The following is an 18,957-nucleotide window of genomic DNA, read 5'->3' on the forward strand; positions in this document are numbered from 1 at the left end:
CCTGACTGGCTTTGGGCTGGTTTGATTCACTGTATCCACATTCTGACAGATCTTACCTTGCTGGTTCATGTTTATATAGGCTCCATTTCTTTTTAGATCTGCTGACTTAGCTGAGTGTGATTTGTTATCATGCTGAAATATATGCCCGTCTCACAAATCCGAGAGTGATTTCCACTGGGTGTGTCATCCGGCACTGACAATCTTTCATGAAGTGGTGATCAGATTTTTCTGGTGGACACCCAAGCTCTAACTCCTTGCATTGGGTTTCTCCACTAAATGCAAGTCCTTCGGGTTCCAAACAGTGAGTTAAGGCATAACCGTTTTCCTAACAGATTCTGACTTATCGTGAGAATTCCTGAATTATTTTGGCTAGCTCCACTGTCTTGAGTTTCAGATTCATACCAAATATTTGATTGTCGCCTATCGTGGCAAGCATAAGGGGTATGACCTTATATAATAATACCCTCATCCTGATTGACGGTGGTTCTGGCAGAAGGATTTTTGCTCATGACAGGATATCCTTTGATGATCCATGTAAATGAGGGCTCATGCTTCGAGACTGTTATTCCTCATACCGATTACTCTTGTTGTAGGCATATCCATGTGGATAAATACTGACTTAGACTGTCCGGGGTATCTGCACCACGCAGGTTGTGCAACAATTTTCATACATGCATCACTGGTCTTGCTCCTTCATTATTGTTTTCTTGTCTGGATCCTTGGGCGAAGGAGCGGGGTCATATTATTTCTCTGTGTGATCATATTTTCTGTCGGGTACAGGATTCTGACAGGCGTACTCTTATCCGCACCTTCTGATAGGGTAACCCATTAAATGGCAGGTTCAACACTCCTCAAGTTCTGACCGCAGGAAAATGATCATCCGAACCCTTGCAAGAAATTGGCAAATAAATCAGTAGCCACCAGAACGGTCTTTACAACTCAGATCTGGGACATTACTGAAATAACTCAACCACGGCTCATGACGGCCGAAAAGCAACTCAGAGCATGAGACCGGGTTGATAAGAAGAAGGTGGCAGCTCCCTAAAAAAGCCAAAAAGCAGCTATAGGGATACTGGCACAAAAATAAACTCAACAGCTATACGAGACGGCCAAAAAGCAGCTCAGAACTCGTGACAGTCGTTGAAGAGAGAAATAAAAAAATCGGCATCCACCCCGGATAGCTAAAAACAGCTCAGATCACAGGCGTGGTGCCGTCATTGGAGAAAAAGGGGACAAGGGCTCATCAGGATCATTTCCAGGTTCACAGGTACTTGTACTGAGCTCATTGATGTCGTCAATCTCATAATCCTTTGTCACACTGCGGTGTATATTGGCTTTCTTCTCTTAACAATCCTCACGTGGTTGTCAGATCCTCATCCGAGTGACTTGTAAGATTTTGGTGGTACGCTCACCGCATATATATGAGAATCTGATTCCCGAGACAGACGTGTATTCTGCCTGATTCTTGCTTCTGACCAAAATGTTGCGGATCTGATTCTTGGGATTCACGGCCATATGCTGTCAATTCACAGTGTACTACCTTGTGCCAATGCCTTACTGAGGAAGATTGGTGAGGTTGTGCTTGAAACTTTCATCAGACCGCTTGCCGGAGAAGACTGAATATCGTGCTTCAGAAAATTACCCCCTTAAAGACTTTGCTGGGGAAAGACTCGGTACCTTATGTCGGAAGCTTTTGCGGTTGCTTCCAGGTACATCAGGTTCCAAAATCATCCTTAATGAAAAAATTAAACTTGTATCTAAGCCATACCTTAGATAATATTCTGTTGACCTTGCACACAATTTATCTTCTTGCTTATTTGATCATTTCTGCTATGAGGAGTGCACACTAAGACAAACTTGATTATTCAGTATCATGATCAGATATCCCCAATCTCTGCAGTCGGCTGAGAATCCATACTATTGTGAGGAGGGCACACTAATGCAATCTTGATACTGGCAGTCCATTCAGGATTTCTTTTGCATTCAGACGAGATATTCCAAACTTCACTGCAGTCGGCTGATAACTCCATTTGGTTTAGCTGAATTTCCAAATACACGCATTCCTTGCTGAATCTTCGGGTCCGGTGTCGGCTGACAAGCAACTTTAATAGGGAAAAAATATGTAACACCGAAGGCCCAAAGAAAGAAACAAAAGAAACGACTAAAACAAGAGCACACAAGCATACTACTAATATAATTAATCAAGCAATCATCACATATTACTGCTACTCACACAATAATATGCATGCACACCTAAGCACACAAATCTCGCGGAAACTCCGGTATTACGGTCTAATATGTTGTGGCGGTGTGCACGAAAATTATATCCATGTGTGGAAGGATTGGCGTAACCAAGGCTACACCAAGCACTGGCTGAACACCGGTTGCATCTGGACGGATACATAGGTGAGGACAGACTTGGTGATCAAGTAGAGAGACACAAAGTTCACGACCACCTCATCATCAAGCGTACGAAGGAAATTGTACACGTCAAAAGAATGAAATGACATGGCAAGATAACGGTGGAAGACTGGGTTTAATGGCATTGCCCTTTTATGATAACGAAGACCAGCAAGGGTTGCCAGAGGGACGAGATGGACGGCACGATTCAGGATAGAGACAAGTCTATCACCGAAATAATATGGGTGGGTGGCTGAAAAATATCGACGCCATACCTGAGCATTACTCCTGCAAATGGTGTCTGGAACACTTGGGACCAGGGCATCACTCTGCTGGGACAGAGATAACACCGAACACCTAAGAGCAGACATGCTAAGAAAGTGGGTGCAGGTACTGGATCATAACCGATGCCACCTACACCCACAAGACTAACTATTAGTGGCAAAATAACAATCTATATGCATGCTATGCGACAAACAAATGCAGCAATCAAGTGCAACAAATCAACTGGGGTCTATACTACCGCTTTCTAACGTTTGCACGGTCTAGGGCGTCCTACAGCTAGACCAGCTCTGATACCAAGCCTGTGGCACCCCGGCTCAGAGAAAACAGGAATGCCTCGTATTCCAGCCCAGAGATCGAGATGAAGTCTTCTGGAATACGGCACTGCTTAGCATAGAACAAATCAGCTCTTTATTACAATCTATTTGGGTACAAGGGTTACATCGGCTCGGCGACACTACGCCTGCCACTGTTGCTCTATGCAAGTAGCAGAACAAATCGAGGCAGCAGAATAACTTCTAGCAGCGGAACAACGACGACGGTAGTGAACTCCACTCCGCAGGGACTCTGGCTGGAACGCTTATCCTAGCTCGCAAACACGGAATCCACGGCAAACAAGCAATCAAATCCGGCATGACCTGCAAACTGGCATAACACGCCAGGTCAGTATATTGAATGTACTTGCAAGCTCACAATAACCAGAAGCATTCAAGACAAACACCAGCATGGCAATTACAGGTTACAAGGATTAACATGATATCATCAGAATAACATGGCGTGAACAACATGAACATGATACAGCTAGCGCAATATGAGCATGGCATGAACATATGAATCTGACGATACTAGCATGCAACATGATGACACTATATGCACCACTTATTCTGCTCAGGCTACCTCGTAACCATCACATGCATCACTTACCATCCTTGGACATCACACGATCATCTCAGGATCCAATCAAGCTTGGTATAAACAATACCGTAGTAATCATTACCTGACCACAAGGAGCTTGACCTTTACCCATGATTCTCGCACAACATCACAAGTATTCAACAGCTCGGTATCCTCGATACCACGGTGATCCTTTCACGATCACAAACGGAACCACACTTGGTTCAACGGGTTACCGCGTAACCAAACGGTGATCATTCACGGATCCCATATCCAACTTTTCTCATCATCGAACCGGGGTTGTTATTAAGCACATCATTATTATTACTGTTGACCCATAGTGTGACCGACACGAACTGGGCCCGTATCCGCGGGCACGACTATCGATAGATTTAACACTCACTCTCTGCGGAGGTTAGCACACTGTACCCACACCACGGAACCCATGGCCTCTCGCTCCCATTCGGGTGGACCAACGGCATTCCGACAAAACCGATCTACTGCCATGACACTCTCCCGGCCACTCCGACCAACTCCCCTCTGGGCTAAGTCATGGGTGGCCCTGTGCTTACCAAAGGCACCAACGACCACCGTCGTGGCAAAACGGCCACCACCGTGGCAAAACGGTCCCAAACGGGGACAATCCGGATATAACAACAACGGGCACACAAGGTTATGTCTGCTTACCGGGCCAGGGTACCGCACGCCCATAACCTTCCCTCGTTGGGGGCACCAGCGAGAGCCACGGCAATAGACCCAGTTAGGACCTTCCCATAAAGGCAAGCGTGGTTGCACTGGTCAGCTCGATATGGTGGCACCATGACTCAGCCAACAGTTGTTCAAGTTCAATTTAATCCGGTTAAACTTGAATGCAAATATGCTGAGCCATGATAAAATAACATGACGCAAATTACAATGCATGAACATGATATCAACATAAGCATGGAGGTGCAACATAACTATTAACCATATCAACAATGAATCATATCCAACTAAGCATGGCATACTGACTAGCATGAACATCACAAGTACATACTTCTCAGAAACATAGCATGACCACTAGCATCAACAATAAATATCATGCAAGAACATATCAGCAATGCCATCATGCAAGCATTTAACCAACTGGATGCAATGGAACATGCATAACAACGGTACTCGGGACAGACGGCAGTCATGCACCGAAGACCATCACCAACATCAACCTGTACTACTAGCAAGCATAAGCATATTAAAGGAATACTAGCAACTAGCAGGGCATGATAACCAGGTGCATAACAACATAGCAAGAAAGTAAGCACTAACCCAGAAGCATTACCGAAACAACGATAAACATATTTTAAACAACCAAACATTTAATAAATATTCAAGTTGAAAACCATGGCTACTGCATGACTATCATGCAAGTGGGTATTGTGGCTTGCCTAGGGATGAAGAAGGCACTGGGGAAAAGTGCGGTGAAGCCGCGGAAACATTCGCCGAAAACAGTCCTCTCCCGGAGGGGCTGTTTACGTGCAAGGGAAAAATGGTCATTTCAAAATGTTAACACATGGTGAAAGTGTGACCAACAGAACGGGCTTGACGAGACGAAGAAATGGGCTTTGGATTCACCTTAAACGGAGTTACGAGCAAAAAGTTATAGCCTGACAAAGTCCAGGGACCAATCTATAAAAATATTTCTACAAACAGGCCCCTGAGCTGAAAAACAGAAAGCACATTTAGTTGAATACGCCTTCTCAGCAAAGAAAACGTATTTCTAGCCGTAGTTAAGCGGAAATACGCTTTCCCAGAAGGAAAACGCACTTCTAACCGAACTAAGACCAAAATACGCTTTCCCTTATTGAAAACGCATTTCACCAAATGTGTTTCCACTTATCCAGCTAGGCAAGCGCGGGGCCGGCTTGTGTGACGCTGACGTGCGGGTCCCACGCGGGTGGGGCCCATCACTTATCCACACTGGACCGGGCGGGGTCAACGCCGTGTGGCTTACATGTGGGGCCCACGGCTGACTCCTCTCCTCCCTCCTGCTTCCTTCTTCTTCCCCACGGCGGGCAGAGGCAGAAGCGAGGCCGCGCGGCGCCGGCGCTGGCCCCGCCGTTCCCGGCCACCTCCGGTCGAGCTGCGGGCACCGGCGAGTGCGGGAAGAGGAGCTGCTCCCGCCTGGAGCAGAAGCAGGCACCGGGGAGGGGTGTGGCCGCGGCACCGCGTGGTGGCAGAAGCTACAGGCGGTGGCGGTCGATCGAGGGGGCGGCATCAACAAGGGCTCCGGCGAGGGGGAGAGGGCATGGGGAGGATCTAAGGGGTCCAGGGGCTCTCTGGTGTAGGTGGAAGGCAGAGAGGAGCCGCAGCTTGCATGAATTTGAGATGGCCGAGGCGGCGGCTATGGCGGGGATGGGAGGGCAGGAGAGCTCCTCAAGCTCAACGGAGAGGGGAGGCGAGGTCCAGGGAGAGAGGCAAGGCTGCTGGAGTGCTCGGGCGCTGCGGGGAGGGGCTTATATAGCCGGGCAAGGGCATGGCCGAGCTGGCGTCGCCACGGACACGTGGACGGTGCCGCGGACACGTGTGCTCGCGCATGAGCTCGGGGAAGGTGCGGACGAGCTACAGAGGTGCACAGGGACGAGCAGAGCTCGGGGACAAGAGGAAGAAGAGGCCGCGGCGCGAACAGAGCCGGTCGGCTACAGCTCGCCCGTGGGCGCGCGGCGACGAGCGCTTACGGAGGGGGAGATCGCTCCAGGAGGACGGCAACGACGCGGGGAACACGCTAGGCAGGCCCGTGCTCGCTGAGACGCCGAGCAGAGGAGGGGCCCGAGCAAGAAGACGCTCTGGACGCGCGCACTGCACGCCAAAGCGGTGGTCACCGCGTGCACTGGTGCACACAGTGCCACAAGCTATGCCAAACGATGTCTGGGGGTTAGTCCTTCCTGGGGCAGTTTCAACTGCGGTGGTAGCTCGGTTAAAGACTCTGTGGTTACATGGTAATCAGCGTCTAAAGTTTACTGCAGTAAACTTGGACGTGCACTGGTGATCAACAGGAAATTGGTTGGAGCCAAAGAGTTTGTCTGGGGTGATTAGCTTAGGAAGGACTACAGTCCTGGGGATTTTGAGGAGAAGATGACCAAGTTTTAATATAGTTGCTTTGCAACTGACCAAAATGGTCCAGAAACTTGTTCAACAGGATGCACTCACATGGAGTGTCAACTTGAGCTCAAATTGGGCAAGGCAGGGTCATTTGGTCCTATGAAGATGCTCAAAAAGTCTCATACCAATTGGCCAAGCCAAAATGGTACTTGCTTCACAAACATCTCCTCTGGACAGAAACTTGCAAAAATTCTAGAGGAATAATGGCTTGATTAAATATGCCTAAAATGGGTGGAGATAGGTTATATGGATAATAGAAAGCCTAGAAAAATTTGCAGCCATAATGGAGCAAGATAAAATATACTTGCTTCACAAACTGAAATTTTGGACAGAAACTAAGAATTGAAGATGAGCTCACATGGAGGCATGACAGGAGCTCAACTTTGGTAGAGGGCTATTATATGATGATATGGAGGACCATGCAAAATGGAACTCATTTGGATATGCCTAGCTTGTACCTCCTTCACAAAGCTTCTTTTTGGACAGAAACTTTGGAAAATCATAATTAAATAATTTCTAGGCAAATGAGGTTGCATTTTGGCATGTGGCAATGATATGGACAGGAAAATATGTGCAAGGAGTTTGAGGTTAATTGGGCAAAGGAAAATAGCACTTGCTTCACAATGTGCCATTTAGGGCAGAATAGGAATGAATTATTTGAGGATGATGATAAACATGGCAAATGAAATATTTTGCCATAGTTGAGGAAGATATGACCCAAACAATTTATGAGAATTATTTGGGAATTTTAGGAGTGATGGAAAATATAGGTTGCTTCACAACCTAAGGCAAAAAGGATAATTCCTTTAATAGAAAAGGAATATTCGCAATAAAAAGAATATTGGGATTTGGTCCAAGGTGGAAATGGAAAGGTCTAGGGAAGGATTTTGGGTGTGAAAAGGCACTCTGGAAACAAAAAGAGGGCATCTTTTTCAGTTTCCAGACCACAAAGCCACGGAAAGAGAAAGCTCAGGAAAAAACCTCGGAAAAACAAAAGAAAAAGAAAGAGCAAAAAATCAGGCTGTTACATTTCCATCGTTTGGCAGGGAAAACAGCTCATGGAAGGAAACCAAGGAGAATTACATGTTGGGAAGATGTGCACCTACGGCAACAAAGCGCAAGACGGCCAATGGTGCGAGCACAAGCGCTCGTGCCGGCGGTCGTACCAGGTGCCGCTGGCTCCCCCTCGTCTACAAGAACAACCTTTGTAAAGGGCAATCGGGCATCAGAGAGACCTAGCCGCCGCCACTCCATCCAGATAAGAGAAAGAAGAGGTCCGGAGAAGAAGAACCATCGGAGATTTTTCTTGTTTTGTTGGGCGACTTTGGCAGTGGGGGTGTGGTTGGGCAATTTTGGTTATGGTTGCAGGTGGGGTATGATGAGTGATATTTTTGCACTCATCTACCTTAATATAAACCGATATATTTCATTCAGAAAATAGTTATTCGCTCTGATATTGTTACTAATGACTAATAAATGCAAAGGATTCCACAAATCCTCTCTTTGACGTGTTTCCACAGTAAATGGGCTAAAAAGGGAAAAATCACATGTGGAAATGGAAAGTAAGGAAAATGGAGCAAGAAGGAATCAACAGGAGGCGTTTCTACGGAAAAAGAGCAAAATACGGCGTTCGCCCGTACAGCGTGGGAACCGAGGTAGATCATTCACCTGAACAATTTTTAGAAAGGGGACCCCATCGAAATGTCAACAGAAGAGGTCGCCCAGAGCGATAACAAAACCAGAACATCATCATCTTCATCCTCATCCACAAACCCTAGCCGCCGCCATTTCCATCTCCATAGCCACCATCACCACCATAGTGCTTCCTCATCTAGTCCATACTTGTAATCGTGCATCGCACAAGGCATCCATTGTAAGACATATTTGTAATCAATCAATCTTCAAGATGTGGTCTTCAATGGTTTCTTCTCGCGATCTGATCTCCATGTGTTTTTAGTTCGATAAGGTATGGGTTGAGGCATGGGCCTTGCAACCCTCTCTATTTGTTGTGATGATCAATGGAAGGGCTTTGAATTAACATCCCATATGTGTGAAATAAAATTGTTCCGTAGATGCCTCTTGTCTTGTCCGCGATCTTCATCCCTGTAGGTACCCAGGATCATGGAGATCGAGCCACGGTGAGGCTAGGAGCAAGGAGACCATGAAGTGTTATACAGAACACCAATGACAGTAAGGTTTAGTAGGGTAATACGGATCCTATCCTTGCCCAGGAAATACCTACATATGCTATGTCTGTTTTGACCTTACCAAGGCATTGTGTGAGGAGTTGGCAAACTAATCTGTCGGTGCTGGTGGAGCCAACGGGAAGATGTTTTGACCTTACCAAGGCATTGTGTGAGGAGTTGGCAAACTAATCTGTCGGTGCTGGTGGAGCCAACGGGAAGATGAACACAAGTGCCCTTGGATCAGTTTGGAACGCATGACATGGTCAAAGAAAAATGAAGGGTTTGGATTCCGGGATCTGCACATGTTTAATATGGCTACGTTGGCTCGCCAAGGTTGGCTTCTCTTGCAAAACCTAAATACTCTATGTGGAAAGGTGCTAAAAGCAAAGTATTTCCCAGATGCATCGGTCCTTGAGGTATTACCACAGTCAAATATGTCCTATGTATCCTTCGTGGTATGGAGCCGCTGAAAGCAGGAGTGTTGTGGAGAGTTGGTGATGGTGTGTCCATCGACATGTGGAGGGATCTCTGGATTCCGAGGTGGCCGTCTAGGCATCCTTCTTCCATTAGAGGTCAAGCAGTGCTGAGAAAGGTGACGGAACTGATCGATCTATCCACTAAGCAATGGGAAGCGGAGCTTATAAATGACATGTTTGGGCTAGCAGATGCACAACACATCCTATCTATCCATCTCCGTAGCGGCATGGATAACCATCTGGCATGGCACTATGATAGCAAGGGGAACTTCAGCGTCAAGTTTGCATACCAGCTGGGGGTGAAGGTTAGCGTCAAGCCAGTGTGATTCTATGGGACTGATGGACTACTTCAAACAAAATATATGCAGGAAAAAGGGCAAGGACTGCTGATGAGGTTTGTTTCACGATCCGGAAGCATATGTTGAAGTTCTCTGTAGATGTGATCCCAACCACTGTGGTTATCAATCCTACTGTGAAATGGGAACGACCAAAGCAGGAGCTTGTCAAGGTAAATTTTGATGCGGCCTTTGAACAAGGATCCGGTGATGGTGATTGGGGCATATGGGTATAACCTGCGCTCGGATGCCGGCGAAGTCATTGCAGCTAGTGGCGGCAAGCTCGTGCATATCAAATGCACCCTTCAAGCTGAAGTTGAGACGTGTCTTGCTGCAATCGAGGGAGCGGGCAATGTGGGAGTTCACAGAGTAATGCTTGAGTCTGATTCATCGTCCCGTGTTCAAGCTTTAAACTCCGGCGACTCAGACCGAGCAGAGCTGGGAGTCATGTTCGGGGAAGCAAGAAGCAGCTCCTCCGTGTCGATTCTTCTAAGTTTAATTTTTTGCCCAAGGGGTTGTAACTCTGTAGCGCACTCTTTAGCGTAGTTTGGTTATTATGCGGCTGTGCCACCCACTATTGGGACGGAGCACATGCTAGACTTTGTTCTTGATTTGGTGGCAAGCTACTCTGCTGCACCAGTTGGTTAATGGAATGTTTGTATACGCGTAAAAAATAACTGTTTTTTTCTTTCATTTATGTTATTAAAATATTCTAAATACACATATTTCATAAATAGTTTAGTTCCTCTGATCCAAATTAATCGACGTAACTTTAGTACAACTTGTAAAGTTGGATGGGAGGCAGTATTTGATTTTTTTAAAGCATTCACTGCATATTGAAAAAATTTCCATGCAGTGTAAAATACTGTTTGCGCAAATTGTAGAAAATGTTGATTGGATTTGAAAAAATTGTTTCTGACATTTTAAATAATGTTTACATAATATACCAAAAATGTTTACATAATTTCAAGAAAGTTGTACCACTCAAAAAATGTTCATGACATTTCAAAAGAATGCTCACACTATTTCAAAATGTTTATAAAATATAAAAAAATATCCATGTAATTTTTTAAAAATATTCATATGGTTCAAATAACGTACATGACATTTTAAAAATATTACAGGTTTCAAACATATGTTCGTAATTTCTTTTAAAAGTGTTTACAAAATATTAAAAAATTACACCATTAAAAAAACTGTTTCATCTCATTCAAAAACAATATTCTACGTGTGTTCAACAATGTTTAACATGTATTCAGGAAAATGTTCAAACATGTATTTTAAAAATGATCATCGTGTATTTGAAAACTATTCATCGTGTATCAAAAAAATGCTGCACGTGTATAAGAAAAGTGTACGACTTGTATTTTAAAATGGACATGTATTGCAAAAAATAAAGTTATAAAATGAAAAATCTATGCGCATAAGCAATTTGTGCTTTCCCATGCTTCTCGCATAAGCAAATCTATGCGTCCACGGGAAGCATATGTGCTTCTTGTGGAAGCAAAATAAAAATCACAAAAAAATTTATGATTTTTTGCGTAAAAAATTGCATGAATTTGTTTTCTCTCTGAAACCTAAGAAAACAAGGTGAAAAGCGAACCCAAAAAAAACTCATCTAAAACCCGAAAAAACGTACAGATTTTTTTTTAAAAGGGAGCATTTAGCATGCGACATGTGGCAATGGCTGGATGTGCCACTTGGCATGCTCTAAGTGCAGCAAAAAAGTTACCCATGAAGGTCCTCTACAACAGGTAACTCCCAGTTAGTTGCTATCGTGCTGTTTTTTTTTTTTGAGGTAATCTCGCGCTGTTATGTATTGCTCATTGCGAGCAATACACAATGCGTCCCTTGCATGGCCCGCGCGACATGGGTCTGGCCCATCGAGAGACCACAAACCTGTTTTTTTTCATTTCATTATTTTCAGCCAGTTTGATTTTAATTTGAAAAAAAACTCAAGAATACAAAGACAAAAGTTGTGAATTCAGAGAATGTTAATGCAAACTTCAAAATCTTCATGAATTCAAAATATGATCATGATTTTAAAAATATTTGCGATCTCAGAAAAAATTACAACTTCAAAAAAAATTCCATGAATTCAGAAAATTTGGTGAATATAAAATCACGTGAATACAGAAAAAGTTCACGAATATTTTTGAAATCCAAATTTGTTTTCTGCAAAATGTGAACAATGTTTTGAATTTCTGAACATTTCTTTCAAATGTAGAGGATTTTTTAAATTGTGCACACTTTTTGTAATTTCAAATATTTTAAAAACACAAAAATTGAAATTTTGAACATTTGTAATAAATAGAGGCCGAATAAATATAGAAAACATGGCCAGGAAACCAGAAACTGGGCATAGAAAACCGGGTGAAAAAGAACAAAAATGAGAAAACTGAGAAATCAGTGAAAAAAACAAATGGACGATCGCAGAAAACTAGCTGGAAATGTTCACAAACCAAACCGGTCAGAGCCCATAAGACGGGCAAAGAAACGGATGAAAAATTGAAAAAGAAAATATAGAAAAAACCGGTGAGAAAACCAAATCAAAGGCTCCAACAACCAGCTTCAAAATGTTCAGAAAAAAAGTTCAGTGCCTTTTAGAACAAAAAAATTTCAATGCCTTTTTTTAGCACAAACAAAGTTCAAGACCTAACTCGCCCAAAGCACTGGGTTCCTAGTGCGCCGGCCGATGTTCGTGCACTAGTGGGCGACTCGAATGATACGTATCGCTATAGCAATACATATCATTTGCGGTGCGCCATTGTGTCCCCTGGTTCCAAGTAGTTTTTTTAATTGGAATCTGATAACGCCCGAATGTTTAGGATTTGACCACGATAAGTTAAACGTTTTTCATGGTAATTTTAGTGACGCGAGGATGACAATTTTAGTTGGTAAGTATAGCAACTCCCTGCTCTGTGTATTTTCTGCCCGAAAAATTACCGTGCATGCGAACTAAACTTGTCATCCTCTCGTTACTAAAATTGCGATAAAAAACGTTTGATTGTCATGGTCAAATCCTGAACGCTATCATTTCCGGGTTTTTTCAGATTAGTTCATAGTAGTTCCTCTGCCAGTGACCACGATTGGTGTCGGATCCTTTCGCTTTTTTTTTTTAGATGGGGGGTCCTTTTTCTCTTAGAAGAGAAGACCAGTACCGTTGAAGAAAGGTTCGGTCCTTCCAACGCCACTCACAAGCATCCCGCCATGCATAGCGACTTAGCTGGCGGCACGTCAGTGGAACATAAACATCTGCGGGCGCCGGCGCCTTTCGGCTTTCTCTTTTCCACTCCGGAAAAGGTGAAAAACTAGCTACCCGCATCCTAATTTGCAATCTGAAAACTGTTACTAGATCCTACCGTTGATTGGTGCACTCCTTCGGCTGTACAATCTGAACGGGGCCGGCCAAAGTCGAGAGCACTTATGACGAGCACAAGCGGCCATCTCCCCACAAAGTGTCGTGCATGAGAGCTAGCGCTTCCTTCCTATGCAAGCTTGACGAAGAAAAGTGTTGTCCATGGATGGGCGCCTGGCTTGATATTTTGACAGCTACGTCCAACCACTGAACCGGATGCAACTAAATGACTGTCATTTTCACTGGCTAGGGTTGATGAAACTCATGTCGTACTAGGCCACAATGTGTCAAGATATCTGACTCGGCATAGCTCAGCTGATCATCCCGTGCACGTATATATGTTCGCTAGTGTTGACTGTTGAGTTGGAATCCGAATATTGGAATTTACCGACGCCCACCTCCCTTTCATCGGCTTGGCTGAAAATGCTCGTCGAGCCTGGCTAGGCTAGGCATGCATCCCGTCGCTCAGGTGGACGTGCACGTCGAACGCGAGCTGCTCCATTGCTCAAGTACGTACGCTCATGGAGTCACTGGAGCCGATCGAACTCGACGTTCGATTCCCGGCTTCAGTGCACGTCCATCGTCCAAGTCCCATCCATGATCCATCCATCCCCGGCCGGCCGGCAGGCGGCGGCGGCCAATTGCAGCCCGAAAGATCACACGCGCCGCAGAGCACGGCCGTGCACGTACGTCAGGGTGGCACAGAGCCACCGGAGCCGAGCCGGTCTTCTGTCTAACGGGTATTCCGGCGCGGCGCGACGCGTGATCATTAGCCGCACGATCTGGCGGCATCGAGTATTCTCCGGCCCCGCCGCCGCCGTCGCCGTGTCGTGCGGATGCGGATGCGGATAGAACCGTAGCACTCTACGGAAAGGAGACGGAGGCCAGTGCGCATCACGCGCGCGCGGGGCCCGGGCTGGACGAGAAAAGCAAAGCAAAGTGGTTTCACGGAAAGCACCGGATCGAGATCGTAGCTGTACGTACGTGGTACGTCGCCGTCGCCGGAAAAGCGGCCGGTCGATCAGGGTAACGTCGTACTGCCACACATGGCCATGGATCAGGACTCATTTTCTGAGGCCCCACGCACGTCAACTTTGTTAATTTGGACTCGCTTTTTTCCGTCTCTAATTGGTCAGTACGTGACTGAATGGCGACATCTGCTTGCTCAGTGCCTCCTAACACAAGGTTAGCCACCGATCGGAAGGTCAATAATACAATGGCTTTGCACTTTTAAGCGACGTTGATTATATTAGAGTTTAAGAGATTGTTGATTATATTAGAGTTTAAGAGATTCATCTGCTGCAGCTGCGAAAGGTGACAGCAGGCGCTCCACCGGTAAGGTGCAGGTGGAATCTATTGCCGTCGAGACAAACCGTAGATTTGCGAGAGTGATTGGCCACCCGATCAAACAACCGAACTAAAACTATCAGCTCCTACAATTGGCAGTGCGAAAAGTAGAGCAAATGCCAACAACACGCATATAAATAACAGATGTACTGCTACTCTCGAGTAAGTACTATCTCGCTTCGAATTTTTGACCGGACCCCTACTTGGGAGCACTTCTGGTTCTGGGGACCTTTGACGGCGAGATTCGGTGGTTAGAGACCCGTACAGTTTCCCCACGACCACGATGTTTGTCGCACGAGAAGCTAAACGTGCTGTGTTTTTTTAATTTGTGAGGGCTACTAAACGTAATGCTGAGTGCTCAACCCTGTTTCTCTAGGGCCACGGCCCACACAACAGCTCTCTAATTACATGCACACTCTAGCTTCTACAGTCGTTTACAGTAGCTTCTGCCTCCTATAATCGTATGTACAGTCCTATACATGTACTACCAGCCTGAAAGGAAAGTAATGCTAAGCTGCACAGAAGAGGACGACGAAAGCAAGTGGGAGTAAACAAGTGAGCCAGCACAGTGATGTAAGAAACTGTTCTAGCACTGGGAGCGGTACAATTTGCATATGCCATGCATGCACGCAGAGAGATCACGAGACAGAATCTGATTCTGTTGACCCGTGGTGACGTGACACTATTAGACGCAATAAAACAAACTAGCAGTACTAACCAACCTGAACTTAGGGCTGGTTGGTTCTAGCCCTGCATCGCTATATTTTGCAACATATTTTTGTCAAGCTTGCCTAAAATTAGTTTATCAAAATAATATCTATAAGTTGGTCTAAGAAAATCTTGTCACACTTTTTGTGTGTATTTCATGTGGGGGCCCTAGTGTGACTTGATCCAAACACTCATCTAAGGCCCTGTTTGGTTCAAAAGTCCTAGGACTTTTTCTAGTCCCAACTAAAAAGCCCCTAGTCCCTAAAAAGTCTCTCTCGGTTTGTTTCCAGGGACTCAAAAGTCCCTAGTCCCTCCCTAGAGGTTATTAAATGACATGTAAAAGACCATGTTATCTCTAGTACACAGAAAAATAACAACCAAACAACACCATGGGGCGGCGGAGCAATGGGTGCAGGGAGGGGCATTGTTGGAAAAGTCCCAAAAAGTCTCAAAAAAGACTCTTCTTGAGAGTCTTTTTCACTTAGTCCCAATGAGCAACTTTTAGTCCCTAGTAGTCCCTTCTGTTTGGTTAAAAAGTCTCTAAGAGGAACTTTTTGTCGTCCCTACACCAAAAAGTCCCTGAAAACAAACACCCCCTAAGTTGATCAAATTTACCTAACCATAGATGTGACAACCTTTGACAAAGTTAGTCACAAACCAAACATAAACAACCAAGAATTAAAGAAGTATACATAGCTTCTACAGTGGTGCCATAGTCCACAGAGCAGGTGCATACTCAAATATTCCTCCCAGTTTATTACACGGACCGTCCTGTGTGCCCCAGCTGCCCTGTCTAGCACCTGCGTACATTTGCGTGCCGGACACCTGCGTGCGTGTACGCCCGCCCCCGTCTCTTGTCACGTACCATCAACTGCTCAGTTTGCCGGTAAATGAAATGAAACCCACCACTGTTGACGCACGAGCGATTTCCCCTGTTGCTGCGTGGCAGCTACGTGCCAAAAACATCTCCAACTCGAAGGCACATGCTTTGAACCATAGTTTGTTCCTATGCGTGTGAATTTGATCCCACACAGTACATTTTTTCCGTGGAGGAATCATCGTCCTGCACCGCAAAAGGCTAGTTTCAGGCCGAACAATCGCTGCAGTCCTCACTTGTCACTTCTTAGCAGGTTGAATCTTTCAATTATTGTGCCGCCGCGGATTTGACCATTTTTTCGAAACTTCAGCACAAAATAGACCGGCTCCAAAAAGAGCTTTCTAGCACGGCGTCTCGGCCCAGGGCGCCATGCAAAATGGATCATTTTATAAAACATTTCTGGATTGCGTTCATTTTAAACTAAAGTTCTAGAAAATAATCAGATTTGTCCACTTTCACCCGAGCCGAGGGATGGTGTATCTATCCGAATCGTGAGCCTTCATCCGGTTCAAGGCTAGTGCGTGCGACGGGGCCCGTGAGGCTAATCGCACGTTGACACATGGGATAAACTAGGGCGGAGGAGCGCATTTCCCTAATTCCCTCGGCCACGCACTTGTTTAAAGCCTCGATCGGAGCCTAAATCCTCGCGCTGTCAAAGAAAATGATGGTGTCAGGCCGTCTCCCTACGCCGTCTCCACGGGTAGTTAATGGTCGTAGACAAACTCGAGCCATTCACATGCAGCGTCTTTGTTGTCCGAGCACAAGAAAAAATTACCGGGAAAGATGGTGGGGGTGCCTACATACGAGCATTTGTCAAGCGAAGATCGTTTGGTGTACTCACCATGCACTTCACTTGGATGTGCAAACGTCGACGCCATGTTTAAGAAATCAGATCATAGCACAATTGTGTCTGAAATTTCAAAATAAACACGTAAACCACTTGATACGGGAATGTGCGCACTCATGGTTTTCCTGTTCGCCAGGACTTTTTTTTTTTGGATTTCGTTTTAATTATACTATCTTGATCCAAATTAATTGACGCATACGTACACCTTTGTTAATTGACGCACATTTAGTACAACTTTATACTAAAGTTGTATTAAGTATGCACCAATAAATTTGGATCACAGGGAGAGTAAGAAAGGTTTTAATTTATATTTCCAGATGGTTAACATCAAGTAAAGTTGGGTATCTTGATTTCGTGTACGTATGGGAATCATATGTTTCACTCGAAATCATGTAAACTCTCACTTTGCATACCAACTTGATAGGAAGTATCGGTTTAGAGATAATTGTTTTCCATGGTCAAAGGTCAATTCTTTCCATCTATCTCTATTAAGGTCAACACTGTTTTATCAATAGCTAAATCCATTTTAATCTATCTTTATCAGTCTAACCTATAACCAAGTTGTTCTTTCTACTTTTGCGTAAGTACCCGGATATATTATAAAGGTTCTGGATCATCATAAGTACAAATCCCAAACATAATAAAAGATAAATCGAGGACCATGAACCATCAAACAACCACTACCACCCCCAAAACGAGCCGCAAACATGGCGTTGTATTTGCTCCCAAATTGCTCGGTCATGATGCACCTCCTAGCCATCCTGACCTCGCCGACGCACCTCTTCCATCCAACTCCTTCCTCGATAGTCCCTCCCCAATCATAAACTATGTGAGCCTGTAATGCTAATGTTCTGTCGGCTAAGGCCATTCTTCTATGTCCCCTTAGCGATGGTAAGAGCACCACTGCTCAAACCCTAAGGTCTCCTTTGTTTCAAAGGAATTTCATATGATCTAGTTCATTGAGACTTTTCCTGCATTGATCATTTGATTCATAGAATTGCCATTGTTAGGAATTTTTTCTCAGGATTCATCTCCACTCTATTTTGTGGAGAAAATTGCATCCACTCAAAACTTTTTGATAGAATTCCGTTTCCCCTATGTTACCAAACATTGTTTCATCTAAAATCCCGCAGTTTTAAATTTGATAAGATTCAAGTGGACATGACACTCTAAGCAATTGCCTTCATATTAAAAGAGGCCCTACTCCCTTAACCCTCTGCATCATCGGGCATGCCATGTTTTCTCTTCTCTTTTTTTTTTTGCGGGGGATTACTAGTTTTATTACAAAAATTCTGAAAAATTTGGCAACAAACATTGATGTGTGTTTCATCCGATGCAAAATATCATGACAAAATGACATTCATGGAGGTGTGGGTAAGAAAACAAAATCGATGATTCAAAATACTTTTTTTTTAAAATAGTCTTTTTGGAGCATCGATTCTGTTTTCTTGACCTCTACAAATGTTATATCCCATCACGAATTTTTGCGAAAAAGGTGAAACACTCATCGATGCTCACTGCTCACCCAGGTTCATGTTAGCACGGGATCAGAAACTTTGTGTCCAACCCGCAAAAGAAAAAAAAAGAAACGTTGTGTCCAGGCTAGCCTTTCAACCTCTAAAAGAATCGGCGATCAAACCATATTTCTCTCTCAAGGTAATTCTGACTGAGCGAGAAAACTATAAAATTAACACTTGTTTCTATTGCATCCTAGATCTACCAAAGTTTCGTGTGTATGACCAGACATAGTTCCATAGGCCGTTTCACAGCGACCAAAGACAAAACAAACTACGGTCCAAAAATGAGAAATGACAAATGGGCGTACGATCCCGTTATACTGTACGCCATGCGGTGGATAACACGTACACATGCATCCAAACCCCGTGGGACGGAAGGAAAGAAGAGGCGGGGACGGAACGGATTGACGCCGCCGGCGCCGGCAACGCGCCCATGGCCACTGCCCATCACCGCCGTCACGTCCGCCCCGTACCCACCACCACGCCCTTTATCCCGCCCCACCCCCGCCACTTTCCGCTTTTCACCCTTTACCCCTCGCCTCCCCTCCCCCCTCCCCCGTTTCAATCGGCCTCATCACGAGTTCACTCCCTG

The sequence above is a fragment of the Triticum aestivum genome, chromosome 5D, assembly GCF_018294505.1.
Source record: "Triticum aestivum cultivar Chinese Spring chromosome 5D, IWGSC CS RefSeq v2.1, whole genome shotgun sequence".
Classification (NCBI taxonomy): domain Eukaryota; kingdom Viridiplantae; phylum Streptophyta; class Magnoliopsida; order Poales; family Poaceae; genus Triticum; species Triticum aestivum.